Source organism: Oncorhynchus mykiss, chromosome 2 (genome assembly GCF_013265735.2).
Source record: "Oncorhynchus mykiss isolate Arlee chromosome 2, USDA_OmykA_1.1, whole genome shotgun sequence".
In the NCBI taxonomy this organism is placed as follows: domain Eukaryota; kingdom Metazoa; phylum Chordata; class Actinopteri; order Salmoniformes; family Salmonidae; genus Oncorhynchus; species Oncorhynchus mykiss.
This window is the reverse complement of record NC_048566.1, coordinates 72126745-72154455: the sequence shown is the minus strand read 5'-3', so window position 1 is coordinate 72154455 and position 27711 is coordinate 72126745. Positions and strand designations below refer to the sequence as shown.

At 41.5% G+C, this 27711-nt stretch overlaps 1 protein-coding gene across 2 annotated transcripts in view; it reads left to right on the top strand.

Annotated features, from left to right (window-relative positions):
- Positions 1-27711, top strand: part of LOC110495618 (solute carrier organic anion transporter family member 3A1) — a 69442-nt gene that overhangs the window by 20992 nt on the left and 20739 nt on the right. The gene's annotated exons all lie outside the window — the stretch shown is intronic.

The following is a 27711-nucleotide window of genomic DNA, read 5'->3' as shown; positions in this document are numbered from 1 at the left end:
TGGATAGTGCAGTGAAATACAGCTACATATGCATTGGAAAATCTAATCATGGAAAGAAATCACATAATGTGTTAAATGCAATTAGATGCGGGAGACCTTGTACCCAAAAGAGCATGCCGTCTGGTAAATGGCAACCTGTACCACACTGATTGATAAGTGATAGCCATTATTAAGAGTCGTAATAAAATTATAGTGGGCGGATAACTCCATTATAATTTCCTGTCGTTATTTAAACTTAATGATAGCATTTATCAATGCTGTCTCCTGATGTAGCAAAACAAATGCCTTGCAGTGCTAGTGAGTCATCTTCAGTACTCTATATCAGTGAAGCAGGAACAGGCTAATGTAGTTTGTAGCAACTTCCATTTGGGCATTCCTCATGTTATCCTTCAGTTGTCCAACATTATGGTTATACCAGCCAGTCATTACTGCTGTCCATGGCACAACTCTGTTGTTATGTGTCTGGTTTGGCTGCTCTTAGTTAAACATCATATGGTGTCACTAAATTCCTTTGTGTGCTGTTTGAGCATGTTGACCCCGATATGACACCACATTGTGTGAGGCTATACTTTCTGAGTGGCCATGAATAAATGACAAATGATGGCATAAACTTGTCACCCAAACAGTGATGTCTCAGTGCTCTGTGGATAAGGATAAGAGCTATATGGTTTCTTTATTCAAGTATTTTACAGTATCTTTATTGATGCCAATATAATACAGCACCTTTATCGCCAATGTTTGTGGCGATGTATCTAAAAGCGGAGCATGTCCTTTATCAGTCCTGAGAATGATGCTCTAAAGAGTTGTCTATGTGCCAGATACTGTCATCTCCCTCGTAGTTCTTGCTAATGCTCCTATCATTTGCGTTGGAGTCTAGTCAACCAGGAAGTGTTACAGTTAACTGACTAGAGAATGTTGCTGCACTGGTGTTAACAGGGTCTCTGCAGCCATGAGCACTGACCCATGTGTGTGCTTTGGCAGGGTAGTTTCATCAGAGCAGAGGGCAGAGCTGGACCAGTCATGCTGCAGTCCATGTGCCTTGGTTTAGCTCTGTTTTGGAGAGTGTGGACCTCTAAGAATGTTGAGCACATTACCCAGCCTAGAAGCTGCAGTGTGGCTCATGGGCGCTAGGCTAGCCAGATGAGCATTGTGCATCTGCTCCTTCCAGCTGGGCTCACCAGAGAGGGAAGTGAAGGTTGAGTTTGGAAGCCTCAAAATATGTCAGACCTCTGGATGAAGTGGGTCAGTGTTGGATAACAAACGTGGCCCAAAGCCCCAGAGGGAGGCCTTAACATGGTAACACCAGAGCAGTGTGCTGCCTGCCGCCCGTGGCCTGCCTCTCAACATATCACTCACCGTACAGTACAGACCACCATCTGCAGCACCGGAGAGTAGGGCCAGTGGCCTGGTCCACTGCCCACCCAGAGACACTGCCCCTCCCAAATTACCCCACCCCTCTCCGGCCCGGCCCGGCACCTCCTGTACCAATCTGAACCCTGCTACTGTATAGCCTGGGCTATCTGTTTGTCTGAATGCTTAGGGAAGGTAGAGTGGATGTGTGTTGGACTAGGCAGAGGGTGGTCATCATAACCTCCTCATCTCCCTCTCTATCTCCAATCACTGTGGCCTCAGTACACCCGTCATCGTGCGACCTTCTCAAGGCAATCTGGGTCAGACCTTGTCGACGCTGATTAAAAAGGGGATTTTTTTTCCGGTCAGGGGAGGGGAGGGACAAGGGAATAAGAGGGGGCGGAGGCAGATCATAAACACAACAACATCAGCAAGCCATTGCCACAGAAATGCCTGTTTGTCTAGCTGGTTTTGACTATTAGATTGAGATGCTCAGCCTTTCCCCTGACACGGCCGTCAGGTCTGGCCCTATGCCTGCTGGGAAGGAGGCAGCTGTCAGAAGGCTCAGGCTGATCTGAGAGGCGAGCCTCCAATGACAACACAATGACATAGAGAAGTGTTCACAAATAAAGGCCCAGGAACTGGCCCTTCCTCTTTAGTAGAACGCAAGATCCACTCTATTTCTGGATGCACCATAGCTGTTCATTTTCTGAGGTTAGGTTGACCTTGTGCTTAGTGCTCAAAATGTGCAGATTCACTCTCCTCTCCTGGCATTAGCACAAATCCCCAGCATCACTGATTGAGTGGTCTATAAGTAGTGGCTCTGAGGGCTCCTAGGATTACCCAGTAGCATGTTCAGCACTTTATCCCTGTATCAATGCTGACGTGGAGCGCAGGATAACATTGCCTAATTAAATGGACTTGGATCAATAGCGTAAGAAGTGATTATTACAAACAATCAGATGTAGATTGAATCAACCTTTATTAAATAGCCAGGGTCAGGAGGTCCCTCTCGCTGGCATCCTGTATTCTCTAGGTTTTCAATGAGTTCACAGGAGTTTACTATTTGTGTTTCTCAATATGCAGACTACCGTGCTCTGAGCACGCAAATTGAAGCATGCAATGGTCGGTGTATGAGTCCAAATCACAGAATACGAAACGGAGCACGAAGGGCACTTCTCGGGTGAATACACCGTTTGTACATATTTTGAAACATGGATCGATGCAAGCTTTAACAATAAATTCTCAGGATTGTTGACATGATATGACACAACCACAAAATGTATTGAAAACATTCACGTCTCATATGTTGTCAATATTTTATCTTGAAACGTTAATAAATACACCCTGTGTTAACTTTGGCATGTTTTCCTACCTAAAATATCCACTGTAGTTTGCTGTGATCGCAGGCTAACTGACAAAGAATTGGTTGTTAGCTATCTACCCACAAATAATTTGTAGCTAACGTTGGCCATCTACCTTTCATAACAACATTCTTATAGGTATTTTTTTACATTTAAAACTAGCTGGCTAGCTAGTTGATAATTAGGAAGTTACAAGCTTATGTTTGCATTATGTACATTGACCAAAAATATAAATTCAACATGCAACAATTTAAAAGATTTTACTGAGGTACAGTTCATATAAGGAAATCAGTCAATTGAAATGAATTCATTTGGCCCTATTCTATGGATTTCACATGACTGGAAATACAGATATGCATCTCATCTCTTGGTCACAGACACCTTAAAAAAAAGTAGGTGAATGGATCACAATATCAGCTGCTCCTGCTGACTCCATGTTCTGGTGCGGGCTTCTGTCACAGATTCCTAGGAGTGGTGGGTGTAGAGTCAGGCGCAGAGAGCAATACTTCCAATTTAATGCATTTATTGAGCTTGGTCTAGCCAACAATCAGACCATAAATCAAGTATGTCTCCAAAACCCATGAAAAGAACATACAACAAAATACGCAGGCGAAAAGCAACTTCACCACAGACAGTAAGGATAAGCCCGCACAAAAGCAGGCGGGCACTAGAAGTTTAAATAGACTATTGACGAACCAAAATAAGCAACAGGTGAAAACAATCAAGACAAAACCAACAGAAAAGAAAAAAGGATCGGTGGCAGCTAATAGACCGGTGACGATGACCGCTGAGCGTCGCCTGCACAGGGAGAGGAGCCACCTTCGGTGGAAGTCGTGACAGTATTTGGTGTGACCACCATTTGTCTCATGCGCGACACATGAATGCGTGACACATCGTCTAATCATAAAGTTGATCAGGCTGTTGATTGCGACCTGTGGAATGTTGTCCCACTCCTCTTGAATGGCTGTGTGAAGTTGCTGGATATTGTTAGTAACTGGAAAACGCTGTCGTACATGTCGATCCAAAGCAGCCCAAAATCCACAATGGGTGACATGTCTGGTGAGTATGCAAGCCATGGAAGAACTGAGGCATTTTCAGCTTCCATGAATTGTCTACAGATCCTTGCGACATGGGGCCGTGCATTATCATGCTAAAACATGAGGTGATGGCGCTCAGGATCTCATCACGGTATCTCTGTGCATTCAAATTGCCATCGATAAAATGCAATTGTGTTCATTGTCTGTAGCTTATTCCTTACCATACCATAACCCCACCACCACCATGGGCCACTCTGTTCCCGACATTGACATCAGCAAACCGCTCGCCCACATGACGCCATACACGCTCTGTCATCAGCCCGGTGCAGTTGAAACCGGGATTCATCTGTGAAGAGCACACTTCCCCAGCATGCCGGTGGCCATCGAACGTGAGCATTTGCCCACTGAAGCCGCTTACGACGCTAAACTGTAGTCAGGTCAAGACCCTGGTGAGGACGACGAGCACGCAGATGAGCTTCCCTGAGACTATTTCTGACAGTTTGTGCAGAAATTCTTTGGGTGTGCAAACCCACAGTTTAATCAGCTGTCTGGGTGGCTGGTCGCAGATGATCCCGCAGGTAAACAATCTGGTACTGGAGGTCCTGGATGGCATGGTTACACGTGGTCGGTCTGCAGTTCTGACGTCAGTTGAATGTACTGCCAAATTATCTAAAATTATGTTGGAGGTGGCTTAGAAATTAAATGAACATGCAATTTTCTGGAAACAACTCTATTGGACATTCCTGCAGTCATCATGCCAAATGCACGCTCCCTCAAAACTTGAGACATCTGTGGCATTGTGTTGTCTGTACATTTTAGAGTGGCCTTTTATTGTACCCAGCACAAGGTGCATCTGTGTAATGATCATGCTGTTTTTATCAGCTTCTTGATATACCACACCTGCCAGGTGAAATGCTCACTAACAGGGATGTAAACTAATTTGTGCAAAACATTTCAGAGAAATATGCTTTTTGTGCATATGGAACATTTCTGGGATCTTTTATTTCAGCTCATGAAACATGGAACCAACATTTTACATGTTGCGTTTATTTCTTTGTTCGGTGTAGTTATCTTGTTTCGTCTGTATTGGTCAGAGGTAATGTAGTAGCATGGGAGGGCGCAGTGCTTCTCAAATGTAAATGTTTATGCATTCTCCATACTCGTCCTCACAAGAACATACTCAAGAGAATGTCCTCGGGGAACGAATTTGGAGCATGAGAGTGTGGAGCACGATTGTTAGCATATTGAGAAACACACTATTTTTAATCACTATGTCTCTAAGAAAAAAGATTACCTGATACAAAACCTGATGAGCTGTAGGTCTTTCTATTTTTCATTCAATAACGCCTCATGGTAAAATATTCTGGCCTTGCCTCACCACATTATGATATCACTTCCATATTTCACTTCCAAATCAAACCCTCTCCACATTATAGATCACTGCCAACCTCTCCCTCTCCATTGAACAAGCTTCACATTTGGCAAACCACATCAATTTACCCACTTCCTCAGGATTCAGAACAATTAAGACTTATTTGTGGCAGATATGCTTTTGTCCAAGCAGCTTCATTATATTTCCCTTGTTGAGGAATGAGGAGCCTTGCTGTTGGCGTCTCTAGCCTGGTAATTGGGCAAAGCCACCTGCTGACGGAGCTGTTACCAGCTACAGGCAGTCGCTGATCCCTTTACCCTGCTCTGGCTCCAACTCTCCTTTTATGGGGCAGCTGGGGGAACTCCATTAGAAGAGGTCAGGGAGCTGCAACTTGTCTTAGCCTCCCATAGATCCCTGATTTTTGTTCTGCCTGCCTCCACCCTGCCACCACCCATAAGCACTATGGGCACTGTGTGTGTCACCCTCAGCCCTCAGGAAAACATCTAAGGCAGCATTACAAACTGATCATACAAACTGCAACAAGGCCCAACACAGTAGGGAGGAGTATTTTCCCAAAAATCTACCAGGTTTCAATACCGGGAATAATTCCTATTTATCCCGAGAGTCCTGAGAAATACCGCAAAAATCAAATTTTAAGCATTTTAAACCAATATATGGTCACTATGCCAGGGTTCTCCTAAAATAAGATTGTCGCTGCGCCACATTGCCGGCTTGGCTGCGTCGCTGTGTAAAGATTTCACAAGAGGTGAAACTAATATTTAGTAATGATAGAGTAACCCTGATCGCCAATGACATTGTTGTGAATTGCTAAACAGGCCGTTCATAAATCCTCCAATCCTCTATATGTAATTATTGGCGGAGAGTCATGTCATGTTTTTCGATATACTGTAGGTCTACCGTAGGCAACATGTTTCTCACTAGTGTTGAGTAATGTGCTGTTAAAAGTGGTATCAGTCTAATTTTTTAAAGAGCATATTGAAGTTAGAAGCTGTAACGTCCGTCGTTAAATGAAGACCAAGGTGCAGCGTGGTAGGCGTACATTTTCTTTAGTAAAATGAACGAAAAGCTTAGGAGTGCAACCCATGCAACAAACAAAGACAAGATCCCACAACAGAAGGTGGGAAAATGATGATTTTCTTTATTTTTACTATTTTCTACATTGTAGAATAATAGTGAAGACATCACAACTATGAAATAACACATATGGATTCCGTTAAGAACCAATTCTTATTTACAAGGACTTCCTACTCCTTCCTCCCTGTCGGGGAATTGAACGCTGGTCTCCCGCGTGCCTGCATTCTCTAGTACAGTCATTATTGAAGGCTATCAAGTGCTTCTTAAAGATGCCCACTGGTGGTTAAACTAGCACTAACTGGCATTAATGGTACCAGTGGTTCATACTTAAATAATGTGTCATAGAATTCTGCGGCAACATGCAAGCTGCGCCGCAGTACGCTGCAACTTCTAAAGGAGGAACCACTGTAGATAACCTCAAGCAAGTGACAGAATATCTCCTGTTTGGCAAAATCGAGTTCATGATAATACAGATAGCAGATCAGCTCATGATAAAGAGAGGAAATAGATGAAATATCAAGGTATCGTAACAGGGACCAACTCTGTTGAAAAAATATACAGTGGAAAGAACAAGTAAAACAAACAAGCTCAAGCCAGCGCCTGTCCAGGCCCGTCTGAAGTTTGCCAATGACCATCTGGATGATCCAGAGGAGGAATGGGAGAAGGTCATGTGGTCTGATGAGACAAAAATATAGCTTTTTGGTCTAAACTCCACTCGCCGTGTTTGGAGGAAGAAGAAGGATGAGTACAACCCCAAGAACACCATCTCAACCGTGAAGCATGGAGGTGGAAACATCATTCTTTGGGGATGCTTTTCTGCAAAGGGGACAAGACGACTGCACCGTATTGAGGGAAGGATGGATGGGGCCATGTATCGCGAGATCTTGGCCAACAACCTCCTTCCCTCAGTAAGAGCATTGAAGATGGGTCGTGGCTGGGTTTTCCAGCATGACAATGACCCAAAACACACAGCCAGGGCAACTAAGGAGTGGCTCCGTAAGAAGCATCTCAAGGCCCTGGAGTGGTCTAGCCAGTCTCCAGACCTGAACCCAATAGAAAATATTTGGAGGGAGCTGAAAGTCCGTATTGCCCAGTGACAGCCCCGAAACCTGAAGGATCTGGAGAAGGTCTGTATGGAGGAGTGGGCCAAAATCCCTGCTGCAGTGTGTGCAAACCTGGTCAAGAACTACAGGAAGCGTATGATCTCTGTAATTGCAAACAACGGTTTCTGTACCAAATATTAAGTTCTGCTTTTCTGATGTATCAAATACTTATGTCATGCAATAAATATGCAAATTAATTACTTAAAAATCATACAATGTGAGTTTCTGGATATTTGTTTTAGATTCCGTCTCTCACAGTTGGAGTGTACCTATGATAAAAATGACAGACCTCTACATGCTTTGTAAGTAGGAAAACCTGCAAAATTGGCAGCGTATCAAATACTTGTTCTCCCCACTGTATATCTAATCTCATACCATTTGTTGATCACACATTCTCTACCGCAGCAGTACGATACAGTGCAGAAAAGCAGGGGAAATGTTATAGTGCTATTTTGACATGCATAGGCGAGACGTGCTTTGATAATGCAGTTTATGGATTACAGAATAAAGTTAGGAGTTTTCATGCGATTTTGGGTTTCAGTGGGATTGAGATGATAGTATTTGGTATTTTGGTATTTTATTAGGATCCCCATTAGCTGTTGCAATAGCAGCAGCTACTCTTCCTGTGGTCCACACAAAACATGAAACATAATACAGTATGACATAATACAGAACATCAATAGACAAGAAGAGCTCAAAGACAGAACTACATACAATAGTCTAGGCTTTATACAAGGCTATATAAGGCTACTACATGAGTCAGTAGATACATAATGCACTTGATTTAGGCTACATTATTGCATGCTAAATGTTTCTGATCAGGGATAGATGAGTAAACAAATAAATTAGCCACTTCCACTTGTCCAGCCAGAGATCAACTAACCAAATATAGAGACAGAAGTTCAGTGAAACTAAATCAGATTGATTGATTATCGGACAAGTTACTGTCTGTTGGTCTGGAGTAGGACAGGTTACTACACGAGTGAAGAGCAAGCAGACTTGTAAAACATGCTAGGAAAATGTTCTGATCAGCTAATATATGAGCAAACTAGCACTCACCTCAATTTAGCTAACATTTCCCCAGCCTAATTGTTACCAAATATCGAAACGGAGATTCAGTGAAAACAAAAATTGACATTGATTGATTTATCGAGACGAGTTCCCCAAACCTGTCTCAAAGCAGCGCGATGGCGCTGTCCCAATCAAAACGGTGCTGAAATGATAATCTAGGTGACCACACACGACTATTGCTTTAAATTAGTATAACGGTTGGATATGATTTGGGGAGTTTCAGTTCAAGCTTGATAAATGCCTTCAATTGCATTAGCCTACTTTATTCCAATATTTTCATAATTCAGTTGATCATGACTAAGGTGTTTTTCTCTCTCTGCGCTTTTTCTAGGCCCAATGGCTGCTTCCTCATCTCCTCACTCCGGTGCCGCCCGCCTCCTCCGTGTTGTTCTCAACACCCGTATAAATCAATATAGCCTACTGTTTTCTAGAAATCTGGCATTTTTTCGGGTTCGAGCTCATTTAATTTCTGTGACGTTGGACCAGGGCTCGGGCTTGGGTTCTGATGAGAACTCTAAACTGCATTCGAGTCTCGTGTGCATTCCGGCAGTGTCAATCAAGAGAGACTCTTGGACTGAAACATTCACACCTCCATTTAATTTACGAAATGCTAATAAATTTGTGCCACAGTTTAAACTACCGATAGATCAGCATTCTAACTCCCCTTTGTGATAGTGTGGTGCAATGACAGAATGACGCAATTTACCACAATCTGCCACCATCTACCACAAACGATATAAGCATAAACTCAAAATTTTAAAAGGAAGAACCTTTGAATATATGGTGACTTTGTGTGAAGTAAATATGCTAGGCTAAAGGTTTCCATGCGACAGCCTGTTTGGATAATGTGCCATAAAAATTATGCCAATCTGCTGCTGCTCATGTTGTGTATTTTGTGGAATTGCGTTAGTGCTACATTGGGAGAATATGTAGTAATTTTCCAGATCTTGTCATAATTTCTTTTGAGAAATGTAAATGGTCCCGGGACAGTCCATGGATACTGGTTACCGGTGTTAAACCCTACAATACAGGGTTGCTATGGCTGTTAGACTGTGCCCTTCCCTCTCTCTCATTCTCGCTCTCTTTCTTGCTCTGTTTCTTCTGCTCTCCCTCCCTCCCTGACCTGGCTATCATTACCATTATGAAAGGGCTGTAACGTAGCATTATTGAAATAATTGCAAATCACAGACTGTAGACATATCTCTCTTTTAATTTTTCAGCAGGGACCTTCCCTGGCCATGTTGGCTCTCAAGCACAATGACGACTAATGAATAAATGTGACAAGCTGAATGCAGTCCACTGCTTCACCCACTCTCGGATTTAAAGGGATGAATGCCAATCAGGTCAAATTCACATTGAGGAATCCATCATTAAGGTTACTTAATATCAGGTTTTAAAGAAAATGTACTCCAGTTCCTTGTGATCAAGAATACTGTGTGGCAGTAAGTGGATATGTAGCCTACAATGAAGAGGCTGTCCCATAGCACTGAGTACTGCACTAGTGTCAGTTCCATCAAACACTCACAGATTCCTAATTTATCTCCCTAATGTAGGTATTCAGGCTAATGAGGACTCTCTCTTACCTGGAATGGTGTGTGGTGACACAAGGTTAAGACCCACAGATTATCCGACAACATGTCAGGATCAGGTAGACTAATGCTGTTGACTTACGGCGTTTAGCAGTGGAAAAAGATAGACCTCTTCACACGTACGTACGCAGACGAACAAAACAAAAACACACACACACATACAGTATGCACGCACACATAGACAAACACATATTTCATTAACACTAAAAACATGAACAATGACATGAATGTATGACTCATTTTCTAAATACCATTTTAGGAACTACAGTATGTGGTTTAGTATACATGTATACTCTCCCAGATGACGACATTACAAAGATGCACTTAACTCCAATCGATAAGGTAATCTGTGTTGTTTGAAATAACTCCTCTAAAGTGCAGGCAGTAGACTAGATAAACACAAGAAAAGACAGTGCTCTGCTGTTATGCACCTGACATTTAGTGAGCTGTCATACAGGTCAGTGTTTAGGGATTAACACACAGGATGACACTTCAGTGACTCATTTTTATCTCCACAGCCAGTGTGACTGGAGCATCCCTCCCGTTCCTCAGCCGGGTGTATGGATGATAAGACAGCGTCTCACAGAAGGTTATCTCTAACCAAACAGAAACATTCTGGGTACCAATTTCTTAGCTGGGTTTCATCAGTGAAGTGGGAGGGGAGGGTTAGGACTGCAAGCTATTGTCCTTAAATGGCCTCTGGTTATACAGGGCTGTGTTGCTGGTGTCAAGCTCTGCCTTCTCCCAAACTGGAACAAAGATCCCTGTAGTTAAGATTGTTAAGTGTTAATGATAGTCATCGTTTAAAATGTTAACCCTAAGGTGAATTCTAATCATAGCAAAGACTTGATATAGACAATAGGTGCCTGCTACTCACTGTGCAACGGAATCCAACTGTAAATTCAAACTGACAGTGTTTACCTTTGCTTACATTCTCTTACCCTGTTTTCCGTCTTCCGTTTCTAAGAAGTGCTACATAATCCTTCTGGCCTGTATACTTATTATTCTCCTTTAAAGGGAGCCTCACACAAAGTACATTAATATCATAGATCTTAATGCAATGGACTCATATTGTGAAAGAATTCAGGAGACAGAGTCATTTTATCGATCCAAAGAGTATTTATTGTCATGATAACATCCCAGAGTTCCAACAGATTCATGTGTCCCATTTGATAAACTGCTGTTTTCATCCTACTGCAGTTTGGAGTGATTTTACTCTAAATATGGTATTTCAGTTTTGTATTTTTTTTAAATTAGTGTCACGAGTGAGCGCAGATGCATCCTGTTTCCATTGTCATCCTTGAGAGGTTTCTACAACTTGATTGGAGTTCACCTTTGGTACATTCAATTGGTAGGACATGATTTGGAAAGGCACACAAATGACTATATAAGGTTCCACAGTGGACAGTTCAGAGGCCTCCATCATTCTAAAATGGAAGAAGTTTGGAACCACCGAGACTCTTCCTAGAGCTGGCCGTCTGGCCAAACTTAGCAATCGGGGGAAAAGGGCCTTGGTCAGGGAGGTGAACAAGAACCTGATGGTCACTCTGACAGAGCTCCAGAGTTCCTCTGTGGAGATGGGAGTACCTTTCAGAAAGACAACCATCTCTGCAGCACTCCACCAATCAGGCCTTTATGGAGAGTTGACGGAAGCCACTCCTCAGTAAAAGGCATATGACAGCCCACTTGGAGTTTTCCAAAAGGCACCTAAAGGACTCTCAGACCATGAGAAACAAGATTCTCTTGTCTGAAGAAACCAAGATTGAACTCTTTGGCCTGAATGCCTAGCGTCACGTTTTGAGGAAACCTGGCACCATCCCTACGGTGAAGCATGGTGATGGCAGCATCATGCTGTGGGGATGTTTTTCACTGGCAGGGACTGTTAGACTATTCAGGATCGAGGGAAAGATGTCCGGAGCAAAGTACAGAGAGATCCTTGAAGAAAAACTGCTCCAGAGTGCTCAGGACCACAGACTGGGGCGAAGGTTCACCTTCCAACAGGACAACGACCCTAAGCACACAGCTAACAAGGACCCCTGAATACCATACCAGTCACACATAACAAAATACTGCCCTGGATCCTAATAGAGAACCCAGACTGCATTGTTCCATCCATGCCTTTTAAATACATGAGGGGTTACGGGTTCACACTTCCACTTGCCCCAGCCAACCTTGTCCTCCCCAGACCTCAGCAACTTTTGCGCACAGGAAGCAACCTTTAAGAGGAAAGAAGAAAACAAGACCAGAAGGGAACCGACTGGAGCGATAGAACAGGACAATACCAAACACAACAATAAACAGTGGTCAGTCACGTGGACATTCAGGAACAGGGCGCACGAGAGAGTGCGTCGGCAATGACATTATCAGTCCCCATGACACAACGCAGCAGTGGTTTTGGGACTAGTCTCTGAATGTCCTTGAGTGGCCCAGCCAGAGCCCAGACTTGAACCAGATCTAATGTCTCTGGAGACAACTGAAAATAGCTGTTCAGCGACGCGCCCCATCCAACCTGACAGAGCTTGAAAGAATGGGAGAAACTCCCCAAATACAGCTGTGCCAAGCTTGTAGCGTCATACCCAAGAAGACTCAAGGCTGTAATTTCTGCCAAAGGTGCTTCAACAAAGCACTGAGTAAAAGATCTGAATACTTCTGTATATGGTATATTTCATTTTTTTTTCTTCACATTTGCAAAAAGTCTTTGTTTATATGGGGTATTGTGTGTAGATTGATGAGGGGGAAAAACAATTTCATCAATTTTGGAATAAGGCTGTAATGTAAGAAGAATTGAGAAAAAGTCAATACTTTCCAAATGCACTGTATGTGTCTGGAGGCATATCCGGACACATCAGTAAGATGTACAGTTATGTACCTGTGTTTGTCTCTGTTTGAAGCGAATATGCCTGCAGAAGAACATGTTGACATTGTGATACACCATGCTCTGAAGGCTTTATAGTCCAGGCTGGATAATGCTGGTAGTTGTGGCTGGTGGGCAGGATGCAGATCCCCTAATCCTCTCTTACACGGTGTACTCGATGAAAATAGACCTCACCTAAGTTTACTCTGAGTTTGTCCGTTATTTGTCTTGTTTGCTTGGTTTGTGCTGTCTCTGTTTACATAATACAGCTAAATTCACTGTTTTGCTTTTTTCCAAACTACTCAATGACTCTTTCTCAGTCTGTTCTTGGACAGGTTGGTTGTTTGTGTACAATTGTCAAGTAGGTTACAGAAAGCCATTTAAGTTACTGTGCGAGATAGCGTGGCTACTCTTAAGTGCCATGTCCTTGAGCAGGGCATGAGATGAGGATCTCTGTTCCTGTTATAATTAGAATAACTATTCTTTGGGTGGACCTTGCATGGCTAATGAGTAACAGGGAATCTCACAATATATCCATGAGACTTCCCAAAACTGTAGCAGACAGAGAGAGAGAGCCCAATCAGAAATCATTGTCTATCAAACAGTGTTGCTGCTGAATTCCCTCACTAGGGGCAGCACAGTCTCATGGTGAATCCCAAACTAGCCCCTCACCCCTTCCAACTTGTACGGATGGCCCTCTATTGTCATGTGTTGCTGACGACTTTCATAGAGTGGCGAGGGGATAAAAAAAAACATCAACTTCTGGACACACTCATGACTTCAATAATGCAATTGATGTTAAACATTAAAATAATACATTCAAATCAACAAGATATAAATCCCAATTACAGTTGAACATTTCATTTGGGAGGAATTTCATTTGTTTTATGTGTCAAGCCTCGAAATCGGACACAAGCAAACACAAATACAATTAGGCACACCTCTCCATTCTATGTATGAAATTGCTCAAACTCCAAACATATTGTGGTGCATGTTCAGATAGCACTTCGCTCTGGAGCCTGTAGCCTTGCTGGCTTGGTCGAAGTGGCTATGCATATGGGGGAGGTGCACGTGAATGTGTGTAGATTATTTACAATTGACACTGACTGAGGATGACAGAAATTAGTGCAGGAGGCGGCCCAGCGGTCTAAGGCACTGCATTGCAGTGTTGCAGCGTCACTACAGCCTAGGGTCTGACCATGAGTCCCATGGAGTGGCGCACAATTGGCCAGGCATCTTCTGGGTTAGGGGAGGGTTTGTCCGGGGGGGGGGGGGGGGGGGGGGGGCTTTACTTGGCTCATCGCGCTCTAGCGACTCCTTGTGGCGGTCGTCAGTTGAATGGTGTTTCCTCCGACACATTGGTGCAGCTGGTTTCCGGGTTAAGCGAGCGGGTGTTAAGAAGCGCAGCTTTGCTGGTCATGGTTTCGGAGGATGCATGACTCAACCTTCGCCTCTCCCGAGCCCGTTGGGGAGTTGCAGCGATGAGACAAGATCGTAATCCCGAAATTGGGGAGAAAAAAGGGGGGGGAAATGACTAAACAAAAATACATTTATAAAATAAATAAATGAGTGCAGGAGGAATATGACCATAATATAATATTCAATCTGACTCCATTATCATGTAAATATTGCTATAGGCCTTTAAACATATCCGATGGATAGTAAGATAGCAAGTCTTATCGTCCCCACTCGGAGGACTATAAGTGACACTTGTCTAGGTTCTCCGTTATGCAATTATTAAGTGTCTAAGAGACAAAGAGCTAATACCTTGCAATCATGTCCAAGCATTAATTGATTGAGTTAACCTTAGCCCAGAGATGCACGATGTGTAGTGTAATAACATTTACTCATAGACCATTAGATCAAAGACTAATTCAAAGAAATATGAGAACTACCGTACATATCAATTTTAAAGTAATCAGATTTATTACAGTTATACAATAAGAATACAGTTATCAAATAGTACATACCAGAACTCTTCAATGTCAAAATATACAAAATATCTAAGTCTAAAGTATAAAAACACACTATAGATTGTTTTACAATGACTGCCTGAATGAAACAACTCAACACTTTTTATCCTAACTACGGCGGAACTCGATCTCAATAACTCCCATCTTTTAATTACCATCAATTTGCTTGGCCCAAAACAATAAAACAAACATCACACGCATTTTCAAATTGAATCATCACAACTCAATCTAAATGATAGGAGCGCACCTCTGTGTCAGAAATCCATAACACATACAGTACAATACAACATATCAAAATGTTCAGCTCTGTAGGAACTCTTGAAACAATCCAAACATGTCAGTTTTATTCACACAGTAACATTATTTACATTGATTCAAGTTTGTTCCATGTTCCATGGGAGCGTCCCGCTACGGAGAAAGCCACGGATAAGGTGTGTTTGACTCCTGTGATAGCAAACATATGGCCAGCCATCCGGACAATGTCATCAATTGGGATTGAATCATCACAATAGGCCCTGGCGCCGGCAAGTCTCAGACACATTTTCATCATAGTTCACATTCTTATTTTTCCACTGCACGCGCAAATGGAGTTGATTGAGCTTGAACCTCGTATCAGACTCAGTAAAAGGTTTAAATCAGACTCAGTAAAAGGTTCAAATAGGATCAGATTTTTCCCCATGTGAGCCTGCTCCCTCAGTGTGTAGACTAGTGTAGTTCAGGTTAACATACATTATGTTTCCTTTCAAAATGTTACATTAGAGCTTGACTTAAGTGCACAAATGTAGTCATCTTTTTTATTTTTTGAAGTCTTAACCAATATGGATATTATCACACGATTCTAGGGGTTACCATTTAACACCAGAGGTTAAGGCATCACGCCGCCTTCCTCCTTCTTATTAATGAATAACTAACTCAGAAAGGATTGAATGTGGAGCTGCTAAGACCATTTAAGATAGAAATCCTTCTTCTAATAAAACCAGGGTGTGAGCAACAGCTTGTAAATGATGAAATGTGAAGCTGATGCAGAGATGTTTGGACTTTTTGATGCCTTATGTGTTCAAGGTCAAGGAAGTCAACTCAGAGAGGAAGTGTGGAGGAAATGCCCAAATGGTATTAATGCAGGGTCAGAAGTGAAAGTTGCTCTCTAAGGAATTCTGGATTAGGGTTAAAGGGTTTCTGGGTGAATTGTTATAAACGCTAAGATTTATTTTCCTCTGATATTTTTAACATATTTCTACTATTCCCTTTTAACCTATTTATAATATTGAAATATATGGGAATCTTACGTAGAAAATTAGACTCAACGTTTGCTTTGATACAGCCTGATACTGTAATTACTGAGTGTTTATCATAATCCTTTTTTTAACTTGATATAAAAAAGAGACAAGCCGGTAATAATAACAACGCAAGCTTATTGAAACACTTTGCCAAACTCATTCATTGCAGCAGCAGTGCTGGTTGTAGTGCATTTTATGGCTTATAAAAGTGTTGAACAATGTGTTAATAGTGCTGAATAGCAACTTAAACATGAACTTACTCGTAAAAACAGCAGAGCTTTGCTGTATTTGTTAAGTCTCTCTCTAGTCATGATTTTAAATGTTTTTAAACCTCACAGTATCAACTTTGTTGTGCGCCCAAGGCTTCTTGTTACGGTCTATGGCTCGAGGAAACTGTGCAGACTCTGTGATCTGAGCTGTCTGATTGGCCAAGGGTAGGCCTGGAGGTGCACTTGATTTGCTCTCTGGGCCTGCCGGGTAGGCGGAGGTCTATCCTCAGACACATGAAAAGGTTCAAAATGGGAACACTGCATTCCCGGTGCTAGGGCTGCTGAATCAAATGCACCTACTGCCAACAGCACAAAACAAATAAAAAAAATAAGGACACAAGGCTGTTTCATTGGGTTTTTTACAGAAATGTTTGGTGATCGACTAGGAATGCCTTGAAGATCGACCAGTCGATCGGGAGTTGGTGACCACTGTTATATGCACTCCTTCTGACAATAAATCAAAGTCAGTGTGATTTGCATCTCCTAGTATAGGGGTGTGCTCTGAAAACAGACCCATGTTTCAGTTGGCTTGATGCTTACCTAATCCCCAGTAAATGGAACAGACTCAAGCAACTGTAAAAACCCCATCTCTTTAATGGTCCAAGTTCGAAGGAAGTAAAGTTTACCAAAACATTTAGGTTACTAGCGTTCTTGGTTATTATCGTTCTTGGCAATAGACTATACCTAAGATGTTGCAAAGTTATTGCACTGCAGTGTTGCTCTGTATTTTTGCAGCAGGACATAGCAAATGCCAGGTAGAAATGGAGAGTTTGAGGACAATTATCCAAATAACAATGAGGAAAGGGACAGGCTGTGCAGTTTACTGGAGGCAGGAAGGGTATTTTGGTCTACTTAACACACATGGCTTTATTTGAAGGTCAATAGAAAGTGATTTTACTGATGCAAACTATGGTTGGGCGGTATCCAGGTTTTATGTCATCATACCTTCCTTCTATCATCCCGGAATGCTAACAGAATTAGCACAATTAATAGTGAATTTTCATGGGGGCTGTTTTCTAAATGCTAACAAGCTCAAACGAAAATAAACTTAATGCAAACACAGGCAATCCAGCTCGTAAAGAAATTCATATAGAGGTAGGAGCTACCGAATGTCATTTTTGGTGAGTTTGGACATTTACAATGTGAATGAGAGACATTGTGCAAATGAACAAAGTTTTGACCCATGCTTGTCTAAAGGAAAAACAGTACTCACTCTGGAGCAGGATGTGTACACACGCTGTGTCTGTGTGGAGTCTGAAGTTGCTAGGGCAACGGCCTGCCTGCTCGGAGATAAGGGGGGAATAACGCAACCCATAACTTTAACTTGCTAGTTAAAGTTATTCAGTGTTATTTCACACAGGAAAAAATATATAAAACGCATAAAAATATCTTGCAGCATTTTGTAAACACAGATGTAAAATGCTTCTTATTGTAATTTCTGATCAGCATCAGGCTAATTTTGTGCTTCAGTTCACTTCACTCAGATGAGAATTCACAGAAGGGCATTCTATCACTAAACAGCGTTCTGACTCAAGGTAGGAGTCATAGTTTGCTTTTTAGGTACTATAATTCAATATCTCTTTCCCCTTGTCAGAATGTGAATAACCTTGGTGGAGATGTTTTGCTTGACAACAGATGACTTCATAGGTAAGGCATTGTTGGAGAGATACTGTAACTTTAGCAGTAGTTGAATAGAGAAGTTTGGCCGACCGCCCATTTCCTCATTGCTTCGCCTTCCTGGTCAGAAAAGTTAACACTCGTAATGTATTCAGTTACATTTCCCCCCATCCTAAACTACCCTTCAAAAGTTGCCTTGACAGAACAATAAGATGCTATTTCAGAGCACATTGAGCTCAGTGGAGAGAGAGCGAAGAGGAAACTTGTTGGGCGAGACCAGGGAGCACATTGTGTAGACTATATGTGACATGTCTCGAAGATATTGCGCTTTGTCGCCTCACGTTGCTCAGCGTTAATAAGTTGCTGACCCTTCCGTAGGGTCATCACAGAACTGTCCAATCCATTTCATAGACTTTCAGTGTGAATGTTATTCCCTGTCAGTTTGTTCTGCTGGGCACACAGAGAACGGCCCGTGCTGAGTCTGACGACCCAACGCCTTCTTTCCATGTAGTGCTTCTCCCTAGAAGAAAGACTTGTCAAAGCCTTTTTACGGGCAGACCCTATCGTCTGTGTAGTTTACTGGAAGGAAGGAGGAAAGGAAGGAGGGAGGGTATTTTGGCCAGGGTTGATATAGTGTAAAGACAGGATATTGTTTGAACATTTTCTAGATTTATAGTCCAACTCCTCCACGTCGTCTCGTTTATTTCACTGTTCTGTATATACAGTTGAAGTCGGAAGTTTACATACACTTAGGTTGGAGTCATTAAAACTAGTTTTTAAACCACTCCACAAATGTCTTGTTAACAAACTATAGTTTTGGCAAGTCGGTTAGGACATCTATTTTGTGCATGACACAAGTAATTTTTCCAACAATTGTTTACAGACAGATTATTTCACTTATAATTCACTGTATCACAATTCCATTGGGTCAGAAGTTTACATACACTAAGTTGACTGTGCCTTAAACAGCTTGGAAAATTCCAGAAAATTATGTCATGGCTTTGGAAGCTTCTGATAGGCTAATTGACATCATTTGAGCCAACTGGACGTGTACCTGTTGATGTATTTCCCCTTTCCCCCACTGAGTTTGAAGGCCTACCTTCAAACTCAGTGCCTCATTGCTTGACATCATTGGTAAATCAAAAGAAATCAGCCAAGACCTCAGAAAAATATTTGTAGACCTCTACAAGTCTGGTTCATCATTGGGAGCAATTTGCAAATGCCTGAAGTTACCATGTTCATCTATACAAACAATACTACGCAAGTATAAACACCATGGGACTACGCAACCGTCATACCGCTCAGGAAGGAAACGCGTTCTGTCTGCTAGAGATGAACGTACTTTGGTGCGAAAAGTGCAAATCAATCCCAGGACAACAGCAAATGACCTTGTGAAGATGCTGAAGGAAACAGGTAAAACAGTATCTATATCCACAGTAAAACGAGTCCTATATCGACATAACCTGAAAGGCCTCTCAGCAAGGAAGAAGCCACTGCTCCAAAACTGCCATAAAAAAAGCCAGACTACGGTTTGCAACAGCACATGGGGACAAAGATCGTACTTTTTGGAGAAATGTCCTCTGGTCTGATAAAACAAAAATAGAACTGTTTGGCCATAATGACCATCGTTATGTTTGGAGGAAAAAGGGGGACGCTTGTAAGCTGAAGAACACCATCCCAACCGTGAAGCACGGGGGTGGTAGCATCATGTTGAGGGGGTGCTTTGATGCAAGAGGGACTAGTGCACTTCACAAAATACATGGCATCATGAGGTAGGAAAATGATGTGGATATATTGAAGCAACATCTCAAGACATCAGTCAGGAAGTTAAAGCTTGGTATCAAATGGGTCTTCCAAATGGACAATGACCGCAAGCATACTTCCAAAGTTGTGGCAAAATGGCTTAAGGACAACAAAGTCAATGTATTGGAGTAGCCATCACAAAGCCCTGACCTCAATCCTATAGAGAATTGTGGGCAGAACTGAAAAAGCGTTTGCAAGCAAGGAGGCCTACAAACCTGACTCAGTTACACCAGCTCTGTCAGGAGGAATGGGCCAAAGATCACCCAACTTATTGTGGGAAGCTTGTGGAAGGCTACCCGAAATGTTTGCTCCAAGTTAAACAATTTAAAGGCAATGCTACCAAATACAAATTGAGTGTATGTAAACTTCTGACCCACTGGGAATGTGATGAAAGAAATAAAAGCTGAAATAAATGGTGTGGTGATCCTAACTGACCTAAGACAGGGACATTTTTACTAGGATTAAATGTCAGGAAATGTGAAAACACTGAGTGTAAATGTATTTGGCTAAGGTGTATGTAAACTTCCGACTTCAACTTTATCAACTTATTTAGTGTTTAAATTCTCTTTAGGCTATCTGATGTTTGTTTTGTACCAGTGTGCACACGGCCCAGTCTCAGCAGGTTCCTACCCAAGGTCTTGGTCTTTAATCACTCCAGGCAGCAGTGGTCCACTGTACTTATCACACATGGTTTTATCTGAAGGTCAATAGAAAGTGATATTACTGATGCAAACTATGGTTGGGCTGTATCTAGATTTTCATATTGTCATACCGTCCTTCTATCATCCCGGAATATACGGTATTACTGGCTTAGTACACAAGGGGGCGCCATAACAACGCAAGAAAATCCATTAGGCGTCTATTACCAGGATGCTAACAAAGTTAGCACAGGTAATAGCGAATATCTATTTGAGGCTGTTAGCTAAATGCTAACAAGTGCAAAATAAAATAAACAAATTACAAAAACAGGCAATCCAGCTCATAAAATAATACATATATGGGTGGGAGCTACCAAATGTCATTTTTGGTGAGTTTGGACATTTACAAGCGAATGTGAACGAGAGATATTGTGAATTTAAAAAAAGTTTTGATGCGTGCTTGTCTGAAGGAAGAACTGTACTGGCTCTGGAGCAGCATGTGTACATGGTGTTTGAATGGAGTCCGGAGACACTAGGGCAATGGGCCTTCATGCTCTGATCGGAGAAGAGGGGCGAGGAGAAGACCAGCTGAGAACGGAGAGGAGAAAAAACTAAAGGAAATCAAGATATTGACAGCTGTACAAATAACTTATCCAAATGGCATTGACTTCTCAAACACGGCAGAAAGCTAACACAATATGATGCCCCGTCACCTTATTAATTCAGCCACTTATATAACTAGCACGTTAAACTTCAGGGTCGCGATAACACAGAATTCTGATTTTTTTTGTACATACGACAAAATTATAATATGCATAAGAAATATCTTGCTGTGTTTTTTAAAAAAGCTTCTTATTGTAATTACTGCTCGGTATCAGACAAATTTTGTGCTTCAGTTGCAATTCCCTTCTCAGATGAGAATTCACAAACGGGCATTCTATCACAAGACAGCGCTCTGACTGATGTGTAGCTAATTTTCTCTGGTACTTTTCTAGTTGTAGCCAGATTACTTTTCGCCAGTAAAATGCAAGATTAACTTTAAACAAAACATCAGGAAATGTAGCTGGCTACATTCTTTCTATGATACACATTAGAAATATGATGGCTACGCATCGTTTTTGGAAAAAATACCTTGCTTTTTCATTGTAAGCTCTTTCTTGTTTGGCTGCCAGCCAAATAGCGTCACTTCTGTTGTCATCTGATGAAAATTAAGCTATTTTCAGCCGATTGTGTTCCACTAATGTTTATTCTGTGAAACCCTGAACACTCTAATGAGTGAAGAAAACAGATTTGACTTTTAATATAAAGCCCTGCAATGCACAGCCGGACTCACCTGCTCCTGCTTTCTCTCATTGTGCTATTTACAAACAAACATGTGACTGGCTCAACTGTTCTGGGGAACTATGGTAAGCTTCAGAGTGTAACATAATTTGACAGGTGAAATGAAGAATGTGATCTGCTTTATCTCTTAACGTATTGCACAAATTGACTGCAGATATTTACTTAAAAAATACCTACAAATATTAAAATGTTTTGAAAAACTTAAAAGAAAAATGTTTTATGGTTTTAACAGTATTGAAAAAACATATTGTGGTTATTTCCATATACTGCGTATATGGTATATACTGTATACTGCCAAAGCCTAACACAAACAATGTTACAGTAAACTAACGTTTGTTTTGTGTCCAGACCTGCAGTTGTATGAATGTCCTCCTACCCTTCCTGTCCTGTACATTGTGTTGTTGTTTTTTGTGACACCCAGTCAGTGTGTAGCGTAACCCAAAAAGGTCTGAGACTCTGAAACCCTGGCAGTTGGCACTAGTTTAAGGATGATCTCTGTCTCTGCCTCTCAATCCGGCCCTCTATGAAAGTGGCCTGGGGTGGGCAGGCAGTTGTTTGGCCTCCCACGTTGCACTGTGTCCTTATACTCTCACTGGGCTCTGGAGGATTACTCTCCTAGATGCTTAGTAAACTTGAGCAGGATTAATGGAGGGGAACAAAGATTCACTCTGCGCAGAGAGAAAAGCAAGAAAATGAACTGAAAATGACCCACTTTCGATTGTTTGAAAAGGAAATCATCTCCAAAATATCTTTATTTTTTAAACAAGCCGTAGAAAGTTGGTTGCAATTTCAGTTTAATCCACCTGAAAAGACAGAACAAATAATACAACAAATATTGTGGTAAATTCAAGTATTCTAATTGATAAACTGAATTTTTCGAAGAAATTAAATTTTAAAAAAGGTATAATTTTTGTGAATGATGTCATAAATAGGACTGGTGGAGTTATGTCACACATGCAGCTAACACAGACATATGGAAATGTCTGCTCTACACAAAATTACAACCAATTAATTGCAGCATTACCACAAAAATGGAAGAGGCAAGTAGAAGGGGGAAAAAGTAAGGAACTTGTATGTCGGCCCTGTATTAAAGAACATAAATGGTTAAAGAAAAGTGTGATAAATAAAAACATACCAATTTCATTTAAGGACCAAAAAACAGACAGCTGTTCCATTTAAATTGCAAAATAGTTGGGAAGAGATTTTCGATGTACTCATTCCATGGCACATGGTTTATGAATTGATACGCAAAACAATGCCGGATGCAAAACTTTGAATTCTTCAATTTAAATTACTATACAAAATTCTTGCAACCAATAGAATGTTATATATATATGGGGGATACAATCTTCCCAGCTCTGCAGATTCTGCTGTCAGGAGGCAGATCATTAGATCATTTATTTTGGTATTGTCCATATGTAGCTCGTTTTTGGTCACAGGTCCAGGAATGGCTGAAGAATTGCAACATTAGCCTAGAACTAACGCTGCAGATACAGTGGGGCAAAAAAGTATTTAGTCAGCCACCAATTGTGCAAGTTATCCCACTTAAAAAGATGAGAGAGGCCTGTAATTTTCATCATAGATAAAAAAATCCAGAAAATCACATTGTAGGATTTTTAATGAATTTATTTGCAAATTATGGTGGAAAATAAGTAATAATTGCTCCCATAGTTGATTTCTTCAAACCAAGCTGCTAACCTATTGCAGATTCAGTATTCCCAGCCTGGTGCAGGTCTACAATTTTGTTTCTGGTGTCCTTTGACAGCTCTTTGATCTTGGCCATAGTGGAGTTTGGAGTGTGACTGTTTGAGGTTGTGGACAGGTGTCTTTTATACTGATAACAAGTGCCATTAATACAGGTAACGAGTGGAGGACAGATGAGTCTCTTAAAGAAGAAATTACAGGTCTGTGAGAGCCAGAAATCTTGCTTGTTTGTAGGTGACCAAATACTTATTTTCCACCATAATTTGCAAATAAATTCATTAAAAATCCTACAATGTGATTTTCTGGATTTTCTTCTCTCACATGTCCACAACCTCAAACAGTCACACTACAAACTTCACTATGGCCAAGAAGGACTTTTTTTCTCATTTTGTCTGTCATAGTTGACGTGTACCTATGATGAAAATTACAGGCCTCTCTCATCTTTTTAAGTGGGAGAACATGCACAATTGGTGGCTGACTAAATACTTTTTTGCCCCACTGTAGCAATACTGGGTGATTTGAAAAGCCATAGTCAATCAATCAATAATATAATAATTTTAGCAAAAATGTTTATTTTTAATTTACAATCCGTAGAAGCTATGAGAATAGAAAGGTTCAATTTGTTTGTGAAGCATCACAGCACATTTGAAAAATATATGGCAAATAGAAACCCAAAATGGATGATGTTGAGAGATAGTTGGGAGGGGTTGAATGGAGCTGAAGGGTGGGACTAATAACAAGATAACCAATGTAAAACATACGGGGTCTGTAAAATGTATATAGGTTCAGGAATTTGGTGAAATAGCACAGTTACAAATAGAAATCAAACTGGAAGGACATCAGAAATACAGGAAGGACTGAAAACAAACAAAATGTAACTCTTGTAAAGTAGACTGTGTCTGTAAAATGTGTATAAGATGTATAAACTGAAGGTAAAAGCCAAAGTGTTTTATTAGTTTACTCCAATTGCGGGATCGGTGGTAGGGTTTGCGGGGGACAATAATAAAGGTATATTCTTTAAAAAAGTATGTATGCCTATATAGGTATGTGTATGTATATATGTGTATATGTATGCATTTGTATATGGATATATATATTTACCCAAAAAATATATGCAGGATTGGAAATGATGCAGACAATTACATTGATAGAACCAATATTCTTTCTGCAATATTAAGCTGATCCACCCCTAAAATTGTTTTATTTTAAATGAACTAAGGGTTAAGGCATACAGGCTATGATGTTCAGCAGCCATTATTGTGTTCACACTTCCTTGTCTTTTCCTGCAACTTGTAATGATCAATAGTCTTTGTTTAGAATATACAGTGGGGCAAAAAAGTATTTAGTCAGCCACCAATTGTGCAAGTTCTCCCACTTAAAAAGATGAGAGAGACCTGCAATTTTCATCATAGGTACACTTCAACTATGACAGACAAAATGAGAAAAAAAAGTCCTTCTTGGCCATAGTGGTTTGTAGTGTGACTGTTTGAGGTTGTGGACAGGTGTCTTTTATACTGATAACAAGTTCAAACAGGTGCCATTAATACAGGTAACGAGTGGAGGACAGAGGAGCCTCTTACAGGTCTGTGAGAGCCAGAAATCTTGCTTGTTTGTAGGTGACCAAATACTTATTTTCCACCATAATTTGCATATAAATTAATTAAAAATCCTACAATGTGATTTTCAGGATTTTTTTTCTCATTTTGTCTGTCATAGTTGAAGTGTACCTATGATGAAAATTACAGGCCTCTCATCTTTTTTAGTGGGAGAACTTGCACAATTGGTGGCTGACTAAATACTTTTTTGCCCCACTGTACATGGTTAGTATATTTTGGATGGTTACATAACTCTGTGTCACTTTGTGTTTCACTGCATATGCCACTAGCATAGTGTGCATACTGTCCCGTGTACAGAACATGCTATTGGGTACATACTGTACAGTGCAGCATTACACCTGTGATATGAAGTGCTTGTATGTTGGCTTATGTGTTTGATGAGTTGAATAGCTTTGAAACCATTATCTCAAGCGGTTTCATTAGGCTCTGGAGTGATGCTGCCAGGAACCGTGCAAGGCTGGTGACTGTCTTTTATGGCCTGCATTCTGGTTTAATGTCTGTATTGTGTTAGGAAGGTCCATTAGAGGGAGCTGTATAAACTGGAGGTGCCTGTAAAATACAACTTTGCTTGACTCAATACACACATTAGTGGAGGAAAAGGCCCCTCCTGCCTTTAGATCAGGGTTACAATGTTAGTCATGACATTGCCACTTCTATTGCATCTCTATTAAACCTACGTCTCTGGAAGAAAAGCCCTCCTCAGCAGATATCTAGAACTTCTGAATCCGTGTTTGTTGGAAGTATCCAGTACTACATATTATCTTAGGATATGCAAACCTTCCCCTGTTTTATGTTCTTGGATGCAGCATTTATTACAACATAGAGCATAGAGACTAACATTTTCATTTTCCCAAAAAAGTCTGTGCTGTCGGTCAGTGGTATGGACCACTGGGTTAATTAATATCACTAAAGGATGTGATTTATAGACAGCAGGAAGTGCAGCCTGGTTCTGTTGCTCTCTAAGCAAATTAGTGGAAGACAGAAAGACTAGAGCCCAGCGGTTTTATTGAATTAAGTCTGACATGCTCTACAGAGAGTATAATTCACGGGATACTTAAATGCTCGAGCAAAGTACAACAGGAACAAATTAGTTTGTTTTGTACTTGTTCTATAACAGGACTGTTGGAAGAAAATGGGATTTCAGAGGCAATTAAGGGAAATATTTTGGACGATTACCAACAAGACCATTTGACTCAGGTTATGGCCTTAATTAAGATGAGGATTTATTTAATTAAATGAAAATGTCCATTATTTCTCTTGCATAGTATAATATAGCAGTTTTGTGTTAACTGTTTTCATAGAACTTGAAATGAATGAAAGTCATTTTTTGTTTAAGGCATGTCTTATTTTCATTCTCATTTGCTTGTACTGTAACCTCCCCATGCAGAGTAAAATGCTTCCCATCACTGTCATCTAGCAATGCTCAGACTTGAGACATGAGGTTAAAGACTTGAGGTTTGAAAACATTTGAACTGGTTCACCCACAAGAGAAATAACCAGAGGCCATGCAACATGCAACCAAGCCTGTCAGTGGTGGCCTAGAGGGAAATCTCATAAATGAACCATGCACAATCACCTCTCACATACGGCCACACCACATTCATTATCCCAGAGTTGAACCTGAGCTCCTCAGAAAAGTGTGAGAGGAAGAGAGGGAGGGAGAGAGAGCGAAATGGAAAAGGTGAAAGGAGGCCTATCCGCTTGATGTCAGGAACTGGGGAGATGATCACTTGCTTTTGTACCTACTGTCCTGAGATGAGGATGAGAGAGAGAGAGGGAAGTAGGTGGGGGCTGCCTGTTTGTCCTCAGTAGGGGAGGGGTAGGCTCATGTGGTGCACCTGCCTGCCTGGAGAGAGAAACACTGGGTGTTCTTGCTTGTCCTTAGAGTGAGCTTTTCTTTTGACAGCTCTAAAAAATATCTTAGACCATTTTGCCGGCCATTTCATGTCTTCTAGATAAGACAAAAGGAGGGGGGAATGGCTAGAAGCACTGTAGAAGTCCTGCAGTTTGTTGTGACTCAGGCAGGGCTGGGTAGCTTCTGTCCCAGGTTCATATCACTAAGAAGGTCTTGCGTTCACTGCCATGGAATGTTAAGTCTCAGTATTATTTTTCTCATCTGAAACGCTTAAACCTGCAGGATGACAGCAAAATCATACGCCCCCCAGGCCTCCCGAGTGGCGCGGTGGTCTAAGGCACTGCATCGCAGTGCTAGCTGTGCCACTAGAGATTCAGGGTTCAAGTCTCGGCTCTGTCGCAGCTGGCCGCGACCGGGAGGCCCATGGGACGGCGCACAATTGGCCCAGCGTCATCTGCGTTAGGGAGGGTTTGGCCAGCAGGTATATCCTTGTCTCATCGCTCACTAGCGACTCCTGTTGCACAGTGCATGCTGACACAGTCGCCAGGTGTACGGTGTTTCCTCCGACACATTGGTGCGGTTGGCTTCTGGGTTGGATGGGCATTGTGTCAAGAAGCAGTGCGGCTTTGTTGGGTTGTGTTTCGGAGGACGCATGGCTCTCGACCTTCGCCTCTCCCGAGCCAGTACGGGAGTTGCAGCAATGAGACAAAACTACCAATTGGGGTGAAAAATAAAATACTTTTTTTTTTTTATCATATGCCTCTCATTTTCTCACTATCAGAT